Raw genomic sequence first — 12888 nt, forward strand, 5'->3', positions numbered from 1 at the left:
ACTTCCTACAGGACAACAAATTTCAGGTGATAAGAAAGGAACCATCCTGTAAGTTAGTTTTACCAACAGAAAAGCTGTGCAATTCATCCAGCTCACTAAGAGAAGCAGTCAGGATTCAGATATCAGGGTGGCAACTGGACAGTGCAACTCTGTGCAGACATTAAGGCTTACGGACGGTCTGCTCAAGGAGTGGACATGACGGCACTACACATCTGTATTCCAACGCTTCTAAGCAGATTCCAGATAGCAAATAAATAGTGGTACCACATAAAACTGATGCAAAGTCTGGACTCTTGTCATAACTGCAGAGGCTAAAATAATAGCATCTGAAGAACATTCAAATGCAAAGATTCTCTGGCATCAGTTTGGTAAATGCCCCAAAGAGGGAAGTTCACCAGATTTGGTCATCAAACCAAAACAAAGGATTTATTGTTTCAGAACTGAGGTTTTACAAATCCTTCTGATCCTAAAAAAACCCAAACAAAGAAACAAATAGATCACTGCAATATTTTATACTGTCTTGGGATGAATATCAGCTTTTATTTTCATGCCTAACACTTCAGCTAAAAGACATGCTTCCAGTTTTAATGTTAAAGCCCACTCTTCCATTCCCCACACATTTTGTTTTTTTAATATTCTCATTATGAGACTTCAATAACTTGGGGTTCATTTGCATACCCAAAGATTCTAGTACCACTACATCTTCTAAAGAAGCAAGACTTAGCATTTTGTACTATTACTTCAGTTTGTGAGGGCACTGAGCAAACTATCTACAACTACCTCTATAACATTAAAATTATGAACTATTATTCAATCTTTGCATACTGATAATCAATACAACATTTTTTAAATACATAGAAAAAATTCTTGCTTAGGGTTTTTTTGACCCACTCTAAGAAGAGAAATCCTAAGAATAAAAATCCTATACAACAGCAGTTCAAAAATCAGTAAAAAAACTGGGACAGCTGAAGTCAATGCCTTTTCTTTTCCTGTGCTTTTTCAAAATCTGAATTTCAATCGGTCAAAGGCAAATTTTCTGCTTTTTGGGTGGTATTCTGCCACTCAGAAACTTAGCTCCTGTTTAGCCATTGTATAGTAGTACACCTCTTCCCATAGTTCAAAAGCCAGACTTGATCTCAAGCTCAAGATTGAGGCTTAGCTCCAATTACAGGCACTACCAGAGCTGGAGAAAACAACTACTATGGGGGAGTGCCCTGCTGAACCTCTGACAGCAAAAGCTGCCACAGGCTTGTTTAGGCATCGTAAAAATTCTACAGTGCTTGTGCTAAACATGCTTTTTAGTACTTCTGTATCTGAATCTTGCCTAACTTTGCCAAATAATAACAGAAGGCATTAAGCCAACACCTATCTTTGTGAAGCAGGAAGTATCTGCTCTAATATATATGTACAAGAACTCTCAAAAAGAGTCACTAGAAACAACGTGTTTTGCCTACTTGGTATTATTTTGCTTTTTGCTAAGAAAAATAACATAAAGAAATTACTGCATAGAGAAAATTTTAGTTAATCTTTAAAAACATGAGCTAAGGGAAAATTAATGTGGGGAAGAAATAACTACAATTCTAATATCTGTTTGGGTGTATGAATGCCATGTGTGTCAAAATAACAAGTTCAGAACTAGTCCACGGGCACTGCCCAGTAAAAAAAAAAAGATGCTGAGAAAAGCGTTCTTTTACTCTAAAGTCCTGAACTTACAGACCACATGTACTCTAACAAGTAAGAAGGGACAAGGATGGTAGGCAAAGTCCTTCCTAACAAATGATCTAGAGATTTTTTGGGGTTTTTTGTTTGTTGTGAGTTTTTCATCCTAACAACTTAAGTTATTATTCTAGTCCTTCAAATATTGCTAAAAACTATGACCACCAGCATACTCTGATGAGAAACAAATTATGGGTACCAAGTCAGAGGTCCAGAAAAGCATTCAGGAGAAACAAATCTTTTCAATGTGCTTCTGTACCAGCCTCAGGCTTTGCAATGGGTCCTGATTTTGTTTTAGAAGAGCATCAAACTTCAGTCTCATTATATTAACACTAATATAATTTTATGTTTAAACAAAAATAGAAAAATCCAAACATCTAAATTGTACATTAGGTTCTCCAATGCCAGCGAAAACTAGTTTTAGCTCATGGGAGAGCAAAGAAGTCTATCAGCCTTTCACATCACTGACTGAGTTCTGGCACCTTGACTAAAAACTTGTCATTGAGGAATGTTAACTCCTCAGTTCTGAACCCCTAAAAGCATCTTGAGGTGTCATCTAGCAGGAATGTAATAGTTCCCACTAATAGGCTGAGACGCAGATAAATGGTTTCCACATTTTCATGCAGTTGCACTCTCATGGTTCTTTGGAAACCCAGAACCAGTTCTTGAAGGAAGTGCTACGTGCAGTAACAGCCACACTCACTGTTTTGAATCAGCTTCATCACTGGCACTCATTCCCTTTTCAAAAATATTTTTCTTAGGTTATTTGTTCATTGTTTCTTCCAGTTCAAAAGGTATGATGATTTTTTTTTTTCTAAACCTGAGACACTTAAGCAAAACAAAACCCCCACAAAAAAACAAGAGACACTAAAGTTTAGGTAAACAGAATAACTAGAAGGAAAAATAACAGGGGTCTTAAGACACAAAGAAATAAAATCAAGCCTTAACAGAACCCACAGCAGGTATTACTGTGTCAGAAGACTATTCTGGCTGACTCCATTCACAACATTATTTTTACAAACCAAGTAGATGCAAATCTGACATCTTGATGTTATTTACAAACTTGAAATAAGTGCCTAGACACAAAAAAACCTGCCAGATAGCAATTTTATTTCCATAAACTGGAAAGAAAGAAGATAATAAGCCATCCATACTTCCATCTTCGAAACAAAAGTACTCTATATAGATATCAAGCTCTAACAAAGCCACATGCTAAACATTACATTTTCCTACATGATTAAAGAACACTGGTTAAAGCTTTTGCTGCACACCAGGTGTTTTCTTGCAAAGCCTGAAAACCCTTTACAGATTAACAGTGATACACGCTGCAAATAAGCCATTCTTTAAAAATCTGAAGGCACTTGGCAAAGGCAAGCAGTCAATGATGGTCATATCTGACAGATAAAGCTGGGGTTGTCTTATGGGGTGTGGGAAGGAAGCCTAAGCAGTCCCAACTCCTGCTACCCAGCACTCAATTCCAGAGCTCCATGGGGACCTATGGCTGGGCCCAGGGTTAGCATCTGCCCTTTCCTGCACAGCAGAAACAGCTATATCCTTTGACCACTGCTGCCTCCCACACTTCCCTTCCCCCAGGCAATGCAGCTCCTGCAGCTCCCATCCGGGCTGTTCTACCTGCTCTGCAGGAATAAGGTTCTGTAAATTAAGCTGAAGCTTAAGCCAACAAGGTCAGCTGTAAGGCACCAAGCTTTAAGAGTCTCTTCAGAGGTAGAGTATGCAAAAAGATTACAAATAGCAAGGGAAACCTTTTCAAAACACCTATATTGTAGAACATTGGAAAGAACGGAGCATGGATACAAGAAGATGGCTGGACAGCAAGGAAGTCTGCTGAAAGACAATATATATGTTTTGCTGGTCCCCAGACTAGGACATTTCATAGACATAATCAATATAAAGCACTACTGTAAATTATCTGGAATATCATAATATATAGAGTTTATCATTAACAGCAACAAGTATGTTGTTTAAAAAGCAAAATATCAATAGACTCTTATTTTGTAAGAGACATTAGGACAGGATAGCACTCCAGGTCACTGGGCTTCCAAATTAAATACCAGTATTAAAGGGCTTGTAAGGGAGGCAGCATGTGTATGAAACCTATGGCTATCCTGTGAAACCTTTATCTTTCAGTCAGTGTTCTCAAGATTAAAAGGTCATAGTTTCAGAGAGAATAGCACTCATTCCTCAGCAATCCTCAGAATACAGCAAAAGTATTTTGGGGAAAAAACACTTCAAGTCAATGGCTTCCACATACCAGGTCTTCACCACCCGGCAAGAAGAGAACCCTTTAAAAAAGTAACATACGTTGAATACTTCTTCCTTTCTTCCCCATGGAATTTTTCCTGCCTTGTTCTCCATAAATAGACCTGTATCTACATGCTCTAGCCACTCTGTTGTCCACACCCTTTTCTCTATAGCTAACAACTCATATGAACTAATAGGTCAAGCACGTCCAAAAACCTCTTTCTACCTCAAACTGGAGGAATAGTGTTCCTCACCTACTTATTTTTCTCACAGAGTGAACAAAACAGATTTCTCATATATGCTGTCTACTTCACAAGTTTTTGAATAAGAGCTGTTTAATTCAATGCCTTTTTTACCCATCTATTATTAAAAACATCTCCTTCTTTTAATTGAATCATACTTTTTCTCCATGTTTCATTTTTGGTTCCAGTTTCTGTTACCATAGTGGACATGTTCTATTATTAAATGAAATTGTACATTCTTTTATTTCTATATAAAATACAATAATAGAAAAAGTGGACTTTTGAAGAGCAACAATTATTTTGGTTAGGAATTTATTACAAGGTATTTCATAATCTAGTTTACAAAGGGAGAAAAAAAGTCTTTGGTACCAAGAACACAATATTATTTTATTATTAATTTAAATCAGAACTGCAAAATTTAATTTAGCACTTTTCTTAACTTCCACCAAGTTCAAAATAACCAAGAACATGAATTGGCATTATGTACTATAGAACACCAGTAACATGGTACATAGAGCACTACTGCAAATGCTACGCCATTTATCGTAGTGCAACAGAAGACCAACCTTAAGAAGAATAAAATCATTGTAGACCCGTGTAACAAGCCAAGTAAGACCACAAACACTGTGTAACCGCTGTCTGACAACATGACAGTCTTGAGAAAAATACGACCACACCTGTGTACTGAGTGACAGCTCACATTCGCCTGGTCCTCAGCAGCAGGAGCCAAGAAATTACTTTAAGTAAAAATAACACACCAACTCTAATAAAGACAGAAACAGCACTTACATGATCATATAAGAAAGGTTGAAAAAAAGGCTGTTTTGTTTTATTTGAAGACTAAGTTGGTTAGAGAGGAAAACAGTTCCGGAAGTGATAAAAATATTATGAACACCAATATTTTGAACACCAATACCAATACATTAGAATTTGGATAAAACACGCATTCTGTGTCACTGCATTTGTCCAGTGAGTGTTCATAAGAATTCTTCATAAAGTTAATACTAGTTGGCTAAAACCTAAATAGACTTCAATGGTTTGGAGTTTTTTTAATCTCATGAAAATCAAGATTTTTTGCTCATCACTACCGTCAGATAAGCATTACAAGAAGCAGTAGTTATCTTAGAATAAAAGAAAAAAATTTGCTACTCTATATATTCTTTTTGTATTCTTCGATCTATAAACATTTCAAACTATTAACGCAGGGAAGGCTGTGGGGGGGGCAGGTGCAGGGAGGCGGGGGGAAGGAGGGGGATGGAAGCAGAGAAGAAAAGCACTGAACACTTGGCATTACAGGAGAACAGATAAAGAACACAAACAGCTTACTGTGGAGAGGGGTTTAATCAGGAAGTAGCCATTATCCTGTCGCTACAGAGCAGTGACAGCACTCCAAAACAAGGCGAGGGTTTGGTCTTGGAGGTTTTTGTTGTTTGCTTTCTTTTTCAGTCAAGAAGGAAGAAAGCACACATGCGATCATGTCCGAGTTTGCTGAGCCCAAAGGTCGCCAGATGCCTATTGTCAAAAGCTATCCTGAAAATGAAATCCAAGCAAGCATTGACAAAGCTGTATTTAAGGAAGCATCCAAAATCTACCACAAGCTCCTTCTGTGTTACACACAAAACATGGCTGTCTTATTCAGAGATTAGCAATTATTGTAATGAGATACCGTCGGAGAGGGTCAAACAGTGCTTCCTGCAGTTTACACATCTTGATTTCCTGGTAAACAAACCGAAAGGCAGGTGGAGCACTTGGATCACCAGTAACACAGCTGCTCACAGACCAAAACCTGCTCAGGTGAAGTATGCAGCTTTATTTCTACTTTAATTACATGAGGGGAAAGGAAAAAGTAGCAGAAAAACATAAAACCAACTGAACTATGAAGGAAATTTTTCGCAGTGTTATGTAAATATCAGTGCCAGGCTGCATTGTTTTTCTCATTTATGCCAAGCGCAAGGAAAATATTTTTATGTCAATTATGCATATGTGTACACACACACACACACACACACTCTCTCTCTCTCTCCAGAATAAATGGCTCCCCAAGTTGTTTTGGTATGTAAAAGTGCTATGAAACTATACCCTGAAACACCCCTGGAAAAATCTGAAACTGAGAAAAACAAACTCTAATCACTGCATGCGAATTTAAGCATCAACCTCCAAAAAAAAGGCACAATTAAATCTACCAACAATATGCAGCAATCATAAAAATTAACACCATTTTCAAAGAAAAAGAAAACTTCAAATTACTTTTCTTGAAACTACCAAAAACTTCTCCTCCACAAAAACAAATAATTGCATATGGACTAAATACATGGCAATGACTCAGTGAGAAGAGATTACAGGTTTTTCCCTACCTATAATCATTCCAAAAACTAATTTCCACAAGCTTCAGTTTAAAAAATGTACTTTCATGGTGGAACTGAAAAGGGTCCTAGGTTACTACGTAAATTAAAGGGAAAAAAAGACAAAGTAACCCCCAACAAATAAATAAGAACACTCCCCACCCAAAAAAACTCTTGACTAACAGAACTAAAAGCTCACTTCTCCTAAGCAATTAGAATAAAGTACTTGGTCCAAAAACAGAATACAGAATTTCTGCAAGAGATCAGTATAGTTAACTTATTAAACAATCTGTTGATACAAGTGAAACTGTTACAGTGACGCAAAATAGCAGCACAAGGGCCTGAACCACAACACGTAATCTGAGAAAAATAATTTGTATAGAAGCAGAGAGATGCAAAGGCCCTGGGGGCTGGGGGGCAGTGGATCAATCAATGAATTCTTCCTCTCTCAGAAATTGAGCAGCATCAAACACAACCTGGGGAACACACCAAAGAAACATGTCTGAAAAAAACAAATTAAGAAACAAGACACCAAAAAAGTTTCTAATAACAATGTTAGAAATACACTGCAGCCATTTTTCACGATTAGGAAGGAAACAAAGGAAACTCATTAAAAAACCCAGAAAGCATTACTGGAAAGATCATGAAATATGAAGGGGTTCATCTGTATCAGGAAATACTGATGGTGAAAATGCAGCCTCTGCCAATGAAGGAGTGATTCTGTCCTCAATATCTCCCAAACAACCAAAGATACATTAAGAGGGATCTCTGCAATCAAAACAACACACCAAGAAGAATTTTGCAGGCTGTGATTGTTACAGACGTAACTAGTGCAGCCACAATTTCCTCATAAGACTATTGCATATTAACCCATTGCCTTCAGTTAAACTACACCAAAACTTCAGCATTTCATTCACACGATTTTTTGTTTCCTGTCTTACAAAAAAAAGTAGTTCTGTCAAACCATGTGTAGGGTTTCTGAAGAGTACAGTAGAATTCCAAACCATCAAATGAGAAAAGCCTTTGCAAAAACAAAGAGTATCAGCAGCACTCTTCACAGTAGTCTAAAAATAGATTTAAAAAGCAATACATGTTGTATTTAATTGTATATGATAACATTAAGTAATATATTGAAGGGTTCCTCCACCGAGATTTCAAACACTGCCCATGGGAATTAAATCTATAGTCATAAAGAAATTAGAAAATGCTGAAAACTTCACCTATTAGATTTCAGTCTATCTAGAACTACCAATAATCATTGAGGTAGATCTATTCCACACAGTTTGATTTAGAACATTTCAGTTTACCCTGTGATAAAGAAATATAAAAGTACTTAAGCCGTGAATGTTGCTTACACACACTTGAGAAGAACATGTAATCCCTACGGAACTTGCAGTGAATGCTAACAAAGCCAGAGATCTGCACTGTGCATCATAACTTAATCCAACTTCACAATTGTTGCAAAAATTACATGTTACTTCATAGCAGAAATACTTGCTCAAAATAGCTAACATTTACAAATACAGGCCCAATACCTGAATCCAGCGTCATCTGGGAACACAACCTGCATCAATGGTGTTGGAGAGCATAAACTTCCTGCAGTTTATTAAATCAATATGCTTATTTATAAAAGCTTCAGATGCAGTATTAAGTCTGCCTTTTGCTTCTAGCTATTTTAGTTGGAATACTCTGACACTAACTGCATGGACCAATAAGGAGGACACAAAAGGGATATTTCATTACTTAAGGAATAACAGTGATTCTAAATCATCTTTTTATTCAAGAATAATCTAGCAAGTTAATAGAAGTGACCTCCAACTAAACTACAAAAGATTGACAGAAGGAGGGGAGTGTCCACAAAGGACAGGCCCAACAACTAATTTTCTTCCCCTCATTCAGCCTGAAAGAAAAGTCTCAAACACCATTTACTCTTCAGAAACCTTCATGCAATGGCACACCAAACCAAGTCCTACTTGCATTCCTATAAATTCAGACTCTGACAACATTTACAAGAGTCGCTACCACTTTTTCCCTACATATGCTACTGTACAGAGCCCACTCTTGAGTTCCGCTGTTACACTGAGTACCACCAGTACTCACTGGATTGGTCTAAAGTTTGGTCTGAAAACAAGATGCATCACAAGAGACAGATTACCTTACTTCAAATAGTTTCTCACCACCAAAAACAACTACATCGATCAATCTTTAAAACCCATCAGCTGACAGTAAGGAATCTGCATCCTTACATTGGTTATAGCACTTAACAAAGCCAAGGGAAAGAGGCATCCTTTCCCAAGGAGAAGAGAGGCAACAATCCATCTCCTACATATCCCAGTCAGATTTATGGGTCATACTGCTCATGACCTGGCTTTATTTTAAAGGCCCTTTGGTCCTCATTGAATTGTTTAGAAAATGCATGAACACTGCACCTGTCAATTTGATCCTCAAGCAGTATCTTGGATTTGAAATGAACACAGTAGCTGCCAGTGAACCATCACTCAGAGCCATATTCTACTCTACCAAAATCCTAGTAAGGACAGAATTGCTTCAGTACACATAAGTCACACAAAAACCCAGAAAACTAGCTTATTCTTTTCATTACTTCAGTGCCCAAAATCATTCATCATGCAAGCTCATTACCAAAACTCATCACAGAACTACAAAAAAATCCCGAACTATCACTTAGCAGCATTTCAAACATTTGCCACTAGATTTCAACCCCACAATATATATACACATGGAATATATACTCAAAGAGCACAGAAAAATAACTGAATTAAATAATTTCAGTACATTTTCATTTTCCTGTATCAAAGTTTTCTTGCATACTCCTTTTCATTCTTAGGATTTTGATTATCAAAATGTCTTCGCATTACTAAACGGTTTTAACTAGCAACTTCGAACAAACAAACAAAAAAAACCTCAAACTCAACCATATCAGGATCTCAAGGAACTCACTGTCCTATGTACCAAGTCATGTCATTTCATAATAAAGTTGCTATATCTTACTATAAAGTTTTGCTAATATTTTTCAGTATAATCTATTAAAATTTAGCCATTTGAGTTTTATGAGATTTGACACCAAGATGAGGTTTATTTCCATGTTTTCTGCATACCTTCCTATCATCCATTTTAAAAAGCACTACAGAAACCAATATTCTTAATTTTCTTTACATATATATATGGGGGGGATAAATTCAGTATTAACTTATGTTTGTTCAAACAAGATTTTGGAGAAAAGATCACATAGGTAGAGAAATGCACATAGCAGGAGGATTAAACTGCTCTTTTCCATAAAAATAACCATTAATTTACCACATTACTGGAAATTTGAAAATAAATTATTTTGAAACTATAACAATATTTCAGAAGTTTTAAAAGCTTGGGACAACAATAAATATATTCTTTATCTATCATCAAATTACACATACACACACAGACACTCTGAGAATACAATATTCATTTTGCTGCAGAAGAACAGACATTGCATAACAATGAGATTTGCTAATGAAATCAGCCATCAACCTGGAATACATTTGTATTAAACGAAGACCTCAGTGTCATTTTCTTTTTGCATCATTTGTTCTCTCATTTTTCGACCTTTCAAGTATCCTATCCTTCTGGTTTCACTGCTTCAAGTACAGCAATACTGCAAAATATTTTAACACTGTACGTACAACACTTTTTATTTTTACAAAATCTCTTCTCTGCTTACTACTAAATGTAGATTCTAACGGTATAGATTCTATCAGCATTGTGAACGTAGTCTTGCAAGAAAAATCAACGGGTACTATAGAAACAAAGGAGTTTTATTTCCTCTGTAAAACTGCAGAAACATCTAATACTTTCATAGCTCAAGTTGCATGCCCCTTAATACAAGAATTTAACAGAACACCACATTTTAGAAAAATACCCTCTCTATTTATCTAATGATTAAACAGGACAGAATTTAACATCATTACATGAATACAGGTGTATTTTCTTTGCCTCAATATGCAATGCCATAATGAAAAAAAGTAAAACATTCCAGCAAGCTCAGTGACAGTATGTTAAAGTATGCATTATATATAACAGGTACATGAAACACTTTACAATTAAAATTACAAAGGTATTTTAAAAGACATTTTTCTCTCATTATACTAATATCATATTTTGGTTTTGCAGGTTATATGCTGTCTTATACTTCACAGATAAAAAGCAACCTGTTTGCACCCCTAGCTCCAAAAGTATTAAACCTATGCTGTGAAATCACCCCAAAACTATTGAAACTAGAATACAGCACACTAATTTTTTCTACTGTTCTCATTTAACAGGTTTTTTTTTTTTCAATTGAATTAATACAAATAACACATTGTGACCACAAGGTACTATCAAGTTAGTACTATTGTTGATAAGCTCCAAAGTCATAACAAAACCTAATACAGAATACAAAACAATACAGAGTAAATGTTTGCGGACCTGTTAGGTGGGGTTGGCTTTTTTCTGAGAGAGAGGGGGTCACACATTACATGGTGCTTGCTTGGGTGGGCATGCATGTTTTTCTCTTTTTTTTTTTAATTAACACTACAAAACCCTAACTCCATGAAAAGGAAAGTGCAAATAATTACTTACTCTAGTATACAAAAATTGCTCACAACTCTCATGGAATAAATAGAAGCAATTTTTAATTTATCTGCAGGATGTAAGGAAGCCATTCAGTCATTCCATAGTTACAACAGCCATCACAACATCAAAAAACCCCAAAAAGCATAAAAGACCACTGAAAAAATAGAGGAGAAAAATAATTACATGTCAGAATACGGACTTAAGCATCCCTGAAGCCAGTTGTATCAAATGGTCTCTATACAACCCAGGAATACCATCAAGGTACTGGACATAATGAACTAGGTAAGTAACTGAAAGCACAAAAATTTTCATAAACTGTCTTCATATGTGCTCCACTGCTAAGTTAACAAGCACCAATGTCATTAAGAGCCATTGACAGCTGAAGGCATTAAACACATGGCCTTACTTTTTCTTCCATTTTTCTCAGTTTTAAAGGTATGTGGCTACAGGATACAAACATCCAGGCATATGCCATATGAAGAAGTCTTACCCTCATTTATGCATTACCATGTCCTAGTAAAAAGATGTACAAAGACTATCACACACTATCAAAAATGCTTCTTTCAATTATGAAGCATTTGTCCTTCTGCAATAAAGCCATCCACATTACATCTCAAAATGAAGCTGAAGAGATAAAGGAGGCATGATTAATTTAAATGCAAGGACTTCATGACCTCCAGGCTCTGAAATAAAGCTCTGATGCAACAACCTTGACCCTTGAAAGTGATAGGTCATTTTCTTCTGTGATTGCTTTCTGAAACTCCAACAATTGTCAAGTAGGCTAGAGTACGGCTGGCAGATGATAGCTGTGAAAAGCTTGCACTTTTAACAATGACTTACTGCCATGTCGTATAGATCAACAGTCCAATTGAGCATCTTCCACAAGATCTTACAGGCTCTTGAAGCCATATATTACAGCAACTGACATGACTGGTTTTATCAGTGATCAATCTAGTGGATATGGAATCTAAGAATACAGAAAACTGTTAAATGATACAGTCTTAATTCAAATGAGAATGACATGATATGCAAATTTGCTGTACATATGAAATATGTGATTCTGGTACGTCGTTATTGACACTAGGCAATCATGCATATGTCTTAAGCACACAACATAAAACTTTACAACTCACACAATTTGGCATAAATTTCATAGGCATGAGAACACAGAAAGCAGTTATTCTACTAATGAAAGTGAACCCTTATTTTAAAGTATAGACAAGAATATAGACGAAAGTGTATCAACATCACACAGATAAAGATAATGGCAGGTGCTAAAATATATTTGAATTCTTATCAATAAGAAAAAGCATTAATCCAGAAATTTATTTATTCATATTTATTCTCTTTGAACTCCGAAGAGGAAGTTACTTCAGTATATAGTCTAAAATTCTGTATTTTGTTGCAATAAATCACAGATATAGATGCTCATATATGAACATATTCCAAAATTTAACACTGTCCATTTTCTAGTGTTTCAAATATTCCAGAGAATATTCATAAACATATACACATTGACACACAGAATACACACGTATACATATCCAGTTTGCATATACAGTTTTTGTGTTGTGCTGTACTCATAGTCATACACACGCACACTAACACCTTCACATTCAGTATTACACAGTGCTTAGCTAAATGCTATTACTGGCACTTCAATGCAGAAATTGTAACCATCCTTCAAAGCTTACTTTTAAATACCTAGCAATAAAGCAGGC

At 36.0% G+C, this 12888-nt stretch overlaps 1 protein-coding gene across 20 annotated transcripts in view; it reads right to left on the reverse strand.

Moving 5' to 3' along the window:
- The window catches only part of BAZ2B (bromodomain adjacent to zinc finger domain 2B), a 117135-nt gene that overhangs the window by 66842 nt on the left and 37405 nt on the right, over positions 1-12888 (reverse strand). The window contains exon 1 of one of the 20 annotated variants that reach the window (XM_064435393.1): positions 5547-5849. The exons of the other annotated variants lie outside the window; for them this stretch is intronic. The gene's annotated coding sequence lies outside the window, so the exon portion shown is untranslated. Of the gene's footprint in view, positions 1-5546; positions 5850-12888 lie in introns of those variants that run through there. 20 annotated transcript variants of the gene reach the window in all.

This window comes from Passer domesticus, chromosome 10 (assembly GCF_036417665.1).
Source record: "Passer domesticus isolate bPasDom1 chromosome 10, bPasDom1.hap1, whole genome shotgun sequence".
Lineage (NCBI taxonomy): Eukaryota > Metazoa > Chordata > Aves > Passeriformes > Passeridae > Passer > Passer domesticus.